Below are 13,228 nucleotides of genomic sequence, written 5' to 3' on the forward strand. Positions count from 1 at the left end.
TGGCGTCTTTTTGGAGGAGGGAGGGGGCACCGAAGTGATTTATATTCGTGTCTATAAGACACCTGAATATAAATGAAGCTATGAGTTCGCCAGCACTTCCGGGGTCAGTGGAGCTCCAATCACCTCCCTGCCCCGACGTGCGGCTGTGCGCTCACTCAGCAGAGGTCATAGCAGCGTGAGGCAGCGTTGCACAGAAGAGGATGGGAGATGCCACCGAGGACAGGAGATGCTGCGGACGGGAGATGCCGCCGCCGAGGACAGGAGATGCCGCCAAGGACAGGAGATGCAGCTGCCGCCGAGGATGGAAGATGCAGCCAAGGACGGGAGATGCAGCCGCTGCCGAGGACGGGAGATGCAGCCGCTGCCGAGGACGGGAGATGTAGCCGAGGACGAGGACGGGAGATGCAGCCACCACCGAGGATGGGAGATGCAGCCATCGCAGAGGAGGATGGGAGATCCCGCCGCCACCTCAGAGGAAAACTGGAGATGCACCGTGGAGTAGGCAAGCGCTTCACAGCCGAAGGCCACACCAAACAAGCAGCTCGGGGGGGAAAGGGGGCACAGCATGGGGGTTGGAGCATGATGGGGGGTCGTAGCATGGGGGATGGAGCATGATGGGGGGTGCGCAGCATGGGGGATGGAGCATGATGGAGGGTGCACAACATGGGGGATGGCGCATAATAAGGGTGCGCATCATGGGCGGACGTATCATTGGTGCAGCATGTGCAGCCGCACAGAGGCCCGAGAGGTTGGAGGGCCTATTTCTACCTCCAAAGCAGGTGGAATTGTAGATTTCTTTGTCGCTCCATTGGGAGACCCAGACAATTGGGTGTATAGCTTCTGCCTCTGGAGGCCACACAAAGTATTACACTTTAAAAAGTGTAACCCCTCCCCTCTGCCTATACACCCTCCCGTGGACCACGGGCTCCTCAGTTTTATGCTTTGTGTGGAAGGAGGCACACATCCACTCATGCATTCTCATAACTTAGTTGTCGGTTGGAAGAAAAGAGGACCCCCACGGGGTCCCCGGCATGCTCCCTTCTCACCCCACTATGTCGGCGGTGTTGTTAAGGTTGAGGTACCCATTGCGGGTACAAAGGCTGGAGCCACATGCAGTCTCCTTCACCATCCCTTATGCGGCTCTGGGAGAAGTGGGATCCTGAACGGTCATCCATTTACTGGGACCGTGCTCCATCCGCAGCCCCTGGTGGAACCTGCCGGACCGGAGCCTTTTCAACCCCAGGGACCGGGCCCTGCTACTTAAAGGTACTCTGTGTCCCCATTGGGGACTGTACAGGGAGCGCACCTTCTTTCCGGAAGCCGCGGTAGTCGTATAACTGAGGAGGCAGATGGACTTCCGCGCCGACCGGGCCTGCTTGTCGGGCGCGGCCTCAACTTTAGCCCCCGGCTTCACCGCGGCCTAGTCGCGAAAATCCCGCCCCCGGGCCTGCCTGTCAGGGGTAAGGGCGGGATTACCGACATGATGTCGGATGTGACGGCTGGAGCATCCTGCATGTCTTCCTCCCCCCTCACTGGCCACTGTGGGGAACCCAGACTCCCGCTCTTTGCTGGCGCCGCCCTCGGCCCCGCTCCTCCCCTGAGAGCTCCGGCGGCCATTTTCTGGCATTCTGCCGGTGGGTGCTTCTCAGGGGAGCTCAGGGTGAACACAGCACCCAGTGCTGGTCCCCCTAGGGTGCCGGATACATATGTATATATTATATATATTTCGGTTCGGACAGACTGTATACCCTTTGTTCACATTTAACCTTCAGTGGTCACTCTCCTAGGAGACAACAGGCACAGGTTTTTCTCGCGGTCTGTACCTCTTGTGGGGCTATGTTACCGGCGGGATACACCTACCCTCACTGTGAGCAATGCTCGACTCCTGCCTCGCTTGCTCAGCCGGAGCCTCGGGCACTGGTGGGCCCCTCGGCTCATGTAGACCCCCCTGCTCCCCCTGAGCAGGCTGCAGGGACAGAGTCACTGGTGTTGGCCCTCAGTCATTTTCATATGATCAAATGGTCTTCTAGGCTCCTTGAGGCATTGCAGTCCAGACCGGACCTTTCACAGGCCCTGGCCCTGTTAGCTTGTCTCATCCAGGCCCCGCTTGGTTATCGCCGCAGCGCGCTCCCAGGTTGAGCCCTAGGTCTCAGGCGGAGGACTCCTGCCCGGACCGCAGTCCAAGACCGGCTAAGCGGTCTCGCTGGGACTCTTCCCCGACTTCCTCACGCTGCTAGGGATCCCAGCTTGAGGACTCTCAGGAAGACGAGGCGGACGGGGGAGCTCAGGGCTCTGGCCCTGACTTCACCCTTAACCTTGATACTCCTGAGGGGGACACCTTAGTAAATGATCTCCATCATCCAGGTGCTGGTTCGCTCTCCTCCGCCCCCTCCTGTAGAGGAGTCGGCTTCTCAGCAGGAGAAACACCAGTTTCGGTTCCCCAAATGTACACGCAATACGTTTTTTGATCACTCTAACTTCAGGGATGCTGTCCAGAAACCCGGAGCGGTCCCGGACAAGCGCTGGGTTAAACGTCACACTGACACGCGTTACCCCTTGCCATCTGAAGTCGTTAAGAGTTGGGCTCGTTCTCCCAAGTCCTCCAGTCTCCAAATTGGCTGCTAGGTCCGTGGTGTCTGTTGCAAATGGCTCATCCCTGAAGGATGCCACTGACAGACAGATAGAGCTCTTGGTGAAGTCCATCTATGAGGCCACGGGCACGTCTTTCGCCCCAGCCTTTGCAGCCGTGTGGGCTCTCCAAGCAATCTAGGCTTGTCTGAAGGAGTTTAATTCTGTCACATGGAATTTTGCTCCGCATGTTCCGTCTTTGACTCTCGGGCATCATCCTTTTTCGTCCTGCGCCATGAACGCCGTCCTGTACTCCACTAGCCGCACGGCTGTAGAATATGCTAACTCCGTGGCAGTTCGCAGGGCCATGTGGCTGCGCGAATGGGAACCAGACTCGGCTTCAAAAAGGTTCTTAACTGGTTTGCCTTTTTCTGGCGACCGTTTATTTGGCGAACGATTGGATAATATTATTAAGGAATCCAAGGGAAAGGACTGCTCCTTACCCCAGTCCAAACCTAAGAGACCTCAGCAAAGAAAAATCCAATCGAGGTTTCGGTCCTTTCGTCCCTCCGCCAAGCCACATTCTTCTTCGTCCAACAGGCCGGAGAAAGGCCAGAGGAACTCATATGCGAGGCGGCCCACGTCACGACCCCAAAAGGCCGCGGGGGCACTGCCTCCAAAACGGCCTCCTCATGGCTCTCGGCCTACCCTAGCCGCATCCCCGGTCGGTGGCAGGCTCTCCCGCTTTGGCGGCGCCTGGTGGCCACAAGTTCAAGACCGATGGGTGAGAGACAGTCTGTCTCATGGTTACAGGATAGAGTTCAGTTCTCGTCCTGCGGCTCGTTTCTTCACCTCTGGGCCCCTTCTCAGGTGGCGTGTCAACAAAGCCTTGCCGTCGCTCTGGCGACTCTCCAGGGACAAACAGCTTTCTCTGCAAGCGGGGGTGCAATCACTTCTTCGGAGTCAGTCACACCCCTTAAGGCGCCTCATGCACTTCCTGGGGAAGATGGTTCCAGCTATGGAGGCAGTGCCGTTCGCAAACCAAGGCGGCACTTGCAATCGTCAAGCCTTCCAGGAAGTCCGGCGGATTCTGCAGTGGGTGGAAACCACAGGCTCCACCATCTCCGCAGTTCACATCCCGGGCGTAGAAAACTGGGAAGCAGATTTTCTCAGTCATCAGGGCATGGACGCGGGGGAATGGTCTCTGCACCCAGAAGTGCTTCGAGAGATCCATCGCCCCTGAGGAACGCAGGACGTCGATCTCTCAAGGTCCCGGCCTTCATGGCACGGTCTCAGGATCACAGACCTCTGGCAGCGGACGCTTTAGTCCAGGATTGGTCGCACTTTCGACTGCCTTATGTGTTTCCCCCTCTGGCGATGCTGCCCAGGGTACTACGCAGGATCAGGTCCGACTGCCGTCGCACCATTCTCGTCGCTCCAGACTGGCCGAGACGGTCGTGGTATCCGGATCTGTGGCATCTCACGGTGGGTCAACCGTGGGCACTTCCAGACCGCCCAGACTTGCTGTCACAAGGCCCGTTTTTTCTATCTGAATTCTGTGGCCCTCAACTTGACTAGGTGGCCATTGGTCCCTGACTCCTAGAGTCTTCAGGGTTATCTCAGGATGTCATTGCCACCACGAGACAAGCCAGGAAGCCAACGTCCGCCAAGATCTATTACAGGTCTTGGCAAGTCTTTCTATCCTGGTGCGCTGATAACGTCTTTCGTCCATGGCCGTTTGCCTTACCCACATTCCTTTTATTCCTACAATTTGGAATGGACAAGGGTTTGTCCTTCGACTCTCTCTCTAGGGCCAAGTATCCACGCTCTCCGTGTTTTTTCTTTCAAAAGCGTCTAGCCAGGCTTCAGCAGGTCCGCACGTTCCTGCAGGGGGTCTGCCGCATGGTCACACCTTGCAAACGTCCGTTGGAACCCTGGGATCTTAGCAGAGTCCTGACGGCTCTTCAAAAGCCGCCTTTTGAGCTGCTGCGGGATGTCTTTCTCTCCCGTCTTTCGCAGAAGGTGGCCTTCCTGGTGACAGTCACATCTCTTCAGAGAGTGTCTGAGCTTGCAGCGCTGTCATGCAAGGCTCCCTTCCTGGTTTTCCACCAGGATAAGGTGGTTCTTCGTCCTGTCCCAGAATTTCTCTCTAAGGTGGTATCTCCTTTTCATCTAAATCAGGATATCTCCTGGCCTTCCTGTTGCCCTAATCCAATTCACCAGTGTGAAAAGGTTTTGCACTCTTTGGATCTAGTGAGAGCACTCCGGTTCTACGTGTCTCGCACGGCGCCCCTGCGCCGTTCAGATGCGCTTTTTGTCCTTGTCGCTGGCCAGGGTATGGACTCTCAGGCCTCCAAGTCGACCTTGGCTCGGTGGATCAAGGAACCGATTCTCGAGGCCTACCGTTCTTCGGCCCTTCCGCTCCCTTCAGGGCTGAAAGGCCATTCTACCAGAACTGTAGGTGCGTCCTGGACTTGGCGGCACCGGGCAACGGTTCAGCAGGTGTGTCAGGCAGCTACGTGGTCTAGTCTGCACACTTTCACGAAGCACTATCAAGTGCATACCTATGCTTCGGCAGACGCCAGTCTAGGTAGGCGAGTCCTTCAGACGGCGGTTGTCCACCTGTAAGAGGGGGCCGTTTTCGGCTCTTCTTATTGAGGTATTCTTTTACCCACCCAGGGACTGCTCTTGGACGTCCCAATTGTCTGGGTCTCCCAATGGAGCGACAAAGAAGAAGGGAATTTTGTTTACTTACCGTAAATTCCTTTTCTTCTAGCTCCTATTGGGAGACCCAGCACCCACCCCTGTGCCCTTTGGGCTGGTTGTTCTTTTGGGTTATGGTCTTCAGTTCTCCGAACATCCTTCGGATTGAATTTACCCTAGACCAATTTATAAGTTTCCTCCTTCCTGCTTTTGCACCAAAACTGAGGAGCCCGTGGTCCACGGGAGGGTGTATAGGCAGAGGGGAGGGGTTAGACTTTTTAAAGTGTAATACTTTGTGTGGCCTCCGGAGGCAGAAGCTATACACCCAATTGTCTGGGTCTCCCAATAGGAGCTAGAAGAAAAGGAATTTACGGTAAGTAAACAAAATTCCCTTCTTTGATGAGCACTTGGGCTGAAAAGGGCCGTTTTATTGTTCTTGCACAGGGACCCTTATCTATCTATGTCCGCCAATAGTGCGCAGAATGGGGGATGGAGCATGATGGGTGTGTGCAGCCTGGGGGATGGAGCATGATGGAGGTGTGCAGTCTGGGGGATGGGGTGATAGAACCTTAGGGGGTGCACATCATGGAGAAGGGGTAGCATGGGTGGGCTCGGTATGGAGGAGGCTTGATATGGAGAAGGGGCAGCACGGGGGGCTCGGTATGGAGGGGGCTTGATATGGAGAAGGGGCAGCATGGGGGCTCGGTATGGAGAAGGGGCAGCATGGGGGGCCTCGGTGTGGAGGGGGCTTGATATGGAGAAGGGGCAGCTCGGTATGGACAGGGCATGATATGGAGAAGGGGCAGCTTGGTATGGAGGGGGTTTGATATGGGGGGGCTCGGTATGGAGGGGGCTTGATATGGAGAAGGGGAAGCATGGGGGGGCTCAGTATGGAGGGGGCTTGATATGGAGAAGGGGCAGCATGGGGGGCTCGATATGGAGGGGGCTTGATATGGAGAAGGGGCAGCATGGGGGGCTCGATATGGAGGGGGCTTGATATGGAGAAGGGGCAGCATGGCGGGGCTCGGTATGGAGGGGGCTTTATATGGAGAAGGGGCAGCATGGGGGGCTCGATATGGAGGGGGCTTGATATGGAGAAGGGGCAGCATGGGGGGGCTCGGTATGGAGGGGGCTTGATATGGAGAAGGGGCAGCATGGGGGGGCTCGGTATGGAGGGGGCTTTATATGGAGAAGGGGCAGCATGGGGGGGCTCGGTATGGAGGGGGCTTGATATGGAGAAGGGGCAGCATGGGGGGCTTGATATGGAGATTTGATACGGAGTAAATTCTGTAAAAATAACAAAATAAATTGCATACCTCCCAACTGTCCCGGATACAGCGGGACAGCCCCGATTTTACACTTCAGTTCCGTTCTCACGCCCGGGAGCTCTGTAATCCCGCAGTGTAGTGAGACGCAGTTGCCACGCTCCCTCACTCTGCCAACCACGCCCCCTCAGGATGCCTGCCACACTCTCTGGATGCCTTCCATGGCATCTTTGCTGCTGGCCACACCCCTTGGCTGTCGTGCACACCCCCTCTCAGTGTTGGACAGTCACACACACTCCTCGGATGCCTTCCTTGTCCCCTCTCTCTGCTCTCCCGATGCAGACCACGCCCCCTTTGCCTGCCCCTTCTACCCAGGAACCTCACGTGTGACCGACTCATATGCACAGCAGGTGCTTCAAGATTGTTTGTTCTGCAACTGAGGTAAGTGCACCAGCAGCAGGGAGAGAGCAGTGTGAGTGCAGGAGGGGAGAGCAGCGTGAGGGGAGGAGGGGAGAGCAGAGTGAGTGCAGGAGGGGAGAGCAGAGTGAGGGGAGGAGGAGGGAGTCCAGCACTTGTGTCTTCTCATGTCCCCCTGTGCCTGCAATAGAAAAAGCAGACACACAGGGGACCCAGAGAAAGCAGCCAGGGGAGCTCTCAGTGCCCCCCAGTGCTGCCGTCCTGTGCCTTCAGTGCCCCCCAGTGCTGCCGTCCTGTGCCCTCAGTGCCCCCCAGTGTTGCCGTCCTGTGCCCCCCCGTGCCCCCCAGTGTTGCCGTCCTGTGCCCTTATTGCCCCCCAGTGCTGCTGTCCTGTGCCCTCAGTGCCCCCCAGTGCTGCCGTCCTGTGCCCTCAGTGCCCCCCAGTGCTGCCGTCCTGTGCCCTCAGTGCCACCCAGTGCTGCCGTCCTGTGCCCTCAGTGCCCCCCAGTGCTGCCGTCCTGTGCCCTCAGTGCCAACCAATGCTGCCGTCCTGTGACCTCAGTGCCCCCCAGTGCTGCCGTCCTGTGCCCTCAGTGCCCACCCAGTGCTGCCGTCCTGTGCCCTCAGTGCCCCCCAGTGCTGCCGTCCTGTGCCCTCAGTGTCCCCCAGTGCTACCGTCCTGTGCCCTCAGTGCCCCCCAGTGCTACCGTCCTGTGCCCTCAGTGCCGCCCAGTGCTACCATCCTGTGCCCCCCAGTGCTGCCAGCCTGTGCCCTCAGTGCCTCGCCAGCCTGTGCCCTGAGCACCCTCAGTACCACGCCAGCCTGTGCCCTCAGTGCCCCTCTGCAGTGCTGCTAGCCGCAGTGCTGCCAGCTTATGCCCTCAGCACCCTTGAATGCTACCAGCTTGGGCCTTCAGTGTCTTCCAGCGCTGCCAACCTGTGCGCTAAGCATCCCTAGGGCCAGTATGTATGCCCCACAGGCCACCACTGTCAGTATGTAGGTTCCACAGGCCCTAGTAATGTGTGTGCCACTTACTGACCCCAGTAATGTCTATGCCACTTACTGACCCCAGTAATGTCTATGCCACTTACTGATCTCAGTAATGTGTGTGCCCCCACTGACCCCCGTAATGTGTATGCCCCCCCCACTGACCCCAGTAATGTGTATGCCACCCAAGTAACATAGATGCCCCCAATGATGTCTATGCACCCCCAGTAATGTGTATACCCCCTGGTGACCCCAGTAACATATATGCCCCACCCAGTGCTGTCTATGCCCCCTGTGCTGTATTTGCCCCCAGCCATCACGCAGTGTGGTCTGCACAGCCACATACCCTGGAGGAGCTGGACGAAGACAAGCGGGGGAGGTGAGTAAGACTGCTGCCGACTTCCCCATATTAATACCTCTAATGTGACTGTATGTATGATGTGTGTATGACTGTGTATAGAATTACTTCTGTTTATGTGAATTTTGTGAAATTTTCTTCTTTCTTCAAAGATATATATATACTAGAAGGTGGCCCGTTTCTACGCATCGGGTATTCTAGAATTTACGTATTGTGTAGTTAATGTATGATTTTTGTTATATATATGTATATATATATATATATATATATATATATATATATGTTGTTGTGTGTAGTTACCAAGTGTTTGTGTAGGGGCTGTACATGTTCTGGGTGTTGTCTGGGTGTAGCGGGGGGTGAGGGCGGTGTTGTTTGTGTGTTGCGTTGTGTGTCGTTATTTGTGGAGCGCTGTGTGTCTGTATCGTTGTGTATGTGTGTTGCGCGGTTTGTGTGGGTGTGTGTGTGTGTTTTGGGGGGAGGTATGTTTTGTGCAATGTGTGTGTTGTGCGGTATGTGCGTATATTTGTGTGTGCCGCGGTGTTTGTGTGTTGGGTGTTGTGTGTCTGCTGCGTTGAGTGTGCGTGTGAGTCTGAGTGTGCGAGTGAGTCTGAGAATGAGTCTGAGTCTGAGTGTGTGTGAGTCTGAGTGTGAGTGTTTGTGTGAGTGTGAGTGTGCGTCTGAGTGTGAGTGTGCGTCTGAGTGTGAGTGTGCGTCTGAGTGTTTGTGTGAGTCTGAGTGTGAGTCTGAGTGTGAGTCTGAGTGTGAGTCTGAGTGTGAGTCTGAGTGTGAGTCTGAGTGTGAGTCTGAGTGTGAGTCTGAGTCTGAGTGGCGGCCAATCCGTGCGGGGGGGTCGGATTCGAGGCGAGGCGAGCGGCCAATCCATGCGGGGGAGGAGCCGAGGCAAGGCGAGCGGCCAATCCGTGCGGGGGGGCGGGGCCATGGCGATCCCAGCGGCCAATCAGCTTTGTGTCACCGTAAGGACACTTAGTGTCACCGTAAGGACACAATTTTGGAGCATGACAGACAGACAGACAGACAGAATAAGGCAATTATATATATATATATATATATATATATCTACCCCTGTATGTGTACAAATTTGTGTATGTGCGTGTCTGTGTATGGCTGGGGCCCACGGAGACTCTTTCGCCCGGGGCCCACAAAAACCTGGGGCTGGCCCTGCTGCTGGGTGTTAGTGACATAGAGGGGTAGAAGAAATGGCCTGATGCTTCTAAGGTCCCGTGCACACCCTCAGGGTCAACAGCGTTTTGGATGTGTCGCGGGCGGAGGGGACGCGCTCGCCACGCTCGGGTCTGGGGCTTCTGCTGCTGCTGCTCGGTGGCTCGAGCGGTGGACCGGACCCGGGGACTCGAGCCGCACTCCTCACCCGTGAGTGAAATATGGATGGTATGTTTAGGGAGACTGTTCGTGACGCCAACCACGGGTCATGGTGATAGTGGCACCACCGCTGCTGGTAACGGGGATCCCGGGAGAGATGGTAGGGTGCAGCTGAGATGTTGTCCCCTCCGTGGGTAGGGGGTTGGTGATCCCGGGGCCCGGTGGTGTAACGGGGAGGCTGGATGGCTGGGGTGCAGGGACTGCGCGGTGCGGTGCCGGACGACACTGGTGTACTCACTCAGACAATCACTGACAAAGTCTCTGGTAAACCAAAACGGCCGGATGGACAGGTCCCACAGCCGGCTGCAGTGTTGTTGTTGTGCTCTTCCCGGACGGCTGATGGTGGCTGTCTTTCCCTGCACCTTTGAGAAAGTTCTTGACTCCTGTGGTTGCCCACCGGTAGTCCGCTCCCCGGCATATAAGTGCCGTAGGAGCCCGTTTTGCCGGCAGGCGCTGGCCCTTGGATCTCTAGCCTGTGGCTGTAGCTGTATATCCTCTCTGGGTGGACGGTTGCCTTCAATCGGGGCTTGGTAGTTAGGGAACCCCGGGGGTTCCTGTCACATTCGGATTTGACTATTGACGGCGGCTCAAGCCTGGTCGGGGTCCGATGGCCCTGCCTGTGTGCTTAGCTTCACTCCGTTCCCCAGTCCGGTACCGGCGGGCCGACGCCCGACCCCGGTCCTTACGGCTCTGCGGAGTTCCACCAACTCCTGCAGACGGCCACCACCGTCTGCCAACCTTGCTGTCAGTGTCTGGGCTCCAACCCAGACACCTCAAGTGTTCACTCCTCTCTCCTTCACCTCCAAGACTGAACTCTCACTTTTCCCGCCTCCAGACCTGTGAACTCCTCGGTGGGTGGGGCCAACCGCCTGGCTCCGCCCCACCTGGTGTGGACATCAGACCCTGGAGGGAGGCAACAAGGGTTTTGTGTTTGGCTGGTGTAACTGCCTAGGGTGGGAGTGTGTGTGTTGGTATGTTTGTGACTACGTGGCTAGTCCAGGGCGTCACAGATGCAGCATGTGTTCACTGCATCGTACAGTACGATCACAGTGGATGGATTTATAGAAATCTATGCAGACTGTGCATCTTTTCTCCGCAGCATAATTTGACAAATGTGGCACTGCTTTCTGAGCTGCAGGATGTTAATTTATGCTGCAGAGATGCGAGTGTCCTCTGCGAAGAGAACAGAGCAAAAGTCCCACAACAGCCCAAACCCGGATCATAGGCACGGACCGCTGCGGTCTCCTGTAGAGAACACTCTCTGCCCTGCAGGAGAGGACATGCTGCATCCAGGACCCTGATCATAGGCACGGGCAGCTGTGGTCTCCTGTAGAGAACACTCTCTGCCCTGCAGGAGAGGACATGCTGCATCCAGGACCCTGATCATAGGCACGGGCAGCTGCGGTCTCCTGTAGAGAACACTCTCTGCTCTGCAGGATGGGACATGTTGCATCCAGGACCTTGAACATGGGCACGGGCAGCTGCGGTCTACTGTGGAGAGCACTCGTAGCCCTGCAGGAGAGGACATGCTGCATCCAGGACTCTCATCATGGGCATGGGTAGCTGCAGTCTCCTGTAGAGGACACTCACTGCCCTGCAGGAGGGGACATGCTGCATCCAGGACCCTCATCATGGGCACGGGCAGCTGCGGTCTACTATGGTGAATACTTGTAGCCCTGCAGGAGGGGACATGCTGCATCCAGGACCCTCATCATGGGCATGGGCAGCTGCAGTCTCCTGTAGAGGACACTCACTGCCCTGCAGGAGGGGACATGCTGCATCCAGGACCCTCATCATTGGCACGGGCAGCTGCAGTCTCCTGTAGAGGACACTCACTGCCCTGCAGGAGGGGACATGCTGCATTCAGGACCCTCATCATGGGCACGGGCAGCTGTGTTCTACTATGGAGAACACTCGTAGCCATGCAGGAGGGGACATGCTGTATCCAGGACCCTCATCATGGGCACGGGCAGCTGCGGTCTCCTGTGGAGAGCACTCGTAGCCCTGCAGGAGAGGACATGCTGTATCCAGGACCCTCATCATGGGCACGGGCAGCTGCGGTCTACTGTGGAGAGCACTCGTAGCCCTGCAGGAGAGGACATGCTGCATCCAGGACCCCCATCATGGGCATGGGCAGCTGCAGTCTCCTGTAGAGGACACTCTCTGCCCTGCAGGAGGGGACATGCTGCTTCCAGGACTCTCATCATGGGCATGGGTAGCTGCAGTCTCCTGTAGAGGACACTCACTGCCCTGCAGGAGGGGACATGCTGCATCCAGGACCCTCATCATGGGCACGGGCAGCTGCGGTCTACTATGGAGAACACTTGTAGCCCTGCAGGAGGGGACATGCTGCATCCAGGACCCTCATCATGGGCATGGGCAGCTGCAGTCTCCTGTAGAGGACACTCACTGCCCTGCAGGAGGGGGCATGCTGCATCCAGGACCCTCATCATGGGCACGGGCAGCTGCAGTCTCCTGTAGAGGACACTCACTGCCCTGCAGGAGGGGACATGCTGCATTCAGGACCCTCATCATGGGCACGGGGAGCTGTGGTCTACTATGGAGAACACTCGTAGCCATGCAGGAGGGGACATGCTGTATCCAGGACCCTCATCATGGGCACGGGCAGCTGCGGTCTCCTGTGGAGAGCACTCGTAGCCCTGTAGGAGAGGACATGCTGCATCCAGCCTTGCAGAGCTGCTGGGTCATGGCTGCACTCCCAGTTCAGCTCTGGGAACAATAAATAATCCCTCACTGAGCCCCAGATCCCAAAAATGAAACAGTTACGGGTCACAGAAAATGGCAACAAAAGCAACTTTTTCTCTACAAATTTCCTTTTTTCCTGTAGGTTTGGTAGCTGCGTACTCATACTGAAGTGAGGAATAATACTGCCAGCTCAGTTTTACCATATAGTGCACATTAAAAAAAAAATCCGGGGGGGGGCGTGGCCGGAGCTTTATGGAGCAGGACGTTTGAGGACTGAGCTCCTTCACCCGGGAGTAAAATAAGCCCACTTACACTAGCTTGGAGTGCCCAGGATGGGGAAGAGAAAGCCCCTTAAGGTTGCCAGAGACCCGGGAACCCCAGCGCCGCTCACCCTGGACTCCTATCTACTTAAGGAGCTGCCAGGGGAGCAAGAACAGGAGGACGCCCGGACGGCGGGAGCGCCGCATCCCCTGCTTCCACAGACTGCTGCGGCTCCGAGAGGTATGGGAGACAGCGGACGGAGAGAGCTGGTGCATGCCGCAGATGGAGGAAGAGATGAGGAGACTAGAGAGGTCGGCGGCGCAGACGGAGGAAGAGATGAGGATCCCGCGGACGCCGGCAGGAGGGGAGCTGACCTCGTGGTCAAGATGGCGGCGGCGGCGGAGGAGACGCGCGGTGACTCACCTGCACGCGTATGGGATCAGGACTGCGGTGAGCAGGCTGAGATCGTGCGCCCATGGACTGCAGGACCGGGTAGGAGGTATACGTTCTCCCTAGAGGCGAGCTCCGGCGGTCACACGGAGATGGGGGAAATGCCGCTCCTCC

At 57.0% G+C, this 13,228-nt stretch overlaps 1 protein-coding gene across 1 annotated transcript in view; it reads right to left on the reverse strand.

The window, feature by feature from the left end:
• Positions 1–6,664, reverse strand: part of CFAP251 (cilia and flagella associated protein 251) — a 235,633-nt gene extending 228,969 nt beyond the window's left edge. Inside the window, exon 1 of the mRNA XM_075323342.1 lies at positions 6,588–6,664. The gene's annotated coding sequence lies outside the window, so the exon portion shown is untranslated. The remainder of the gene's footprint in view (positions 1–6,587) is intronic.
• Positions 6,665–13,228: the final 6,564 nt, after the last annotated feature.

This window comes from Anomaloglossus baeobatrachus, chromosome 1 (genome assembly GCF_048569485.1).
Source record: "Anomaloglossus baeobatrachus isolate aAnoBae1 chromosome 1, aAnoBae1.hap1, whole genome shotgun sequence".
In the NCBI taxonomy this organism is placed as follows: domain Eukaryota; kingdom Metazoa; phylum Chordata; class Amphibia; order Anura; family Aromobatidae; genus Anomaloglossus; species Anomaloglossus baeobatrachus.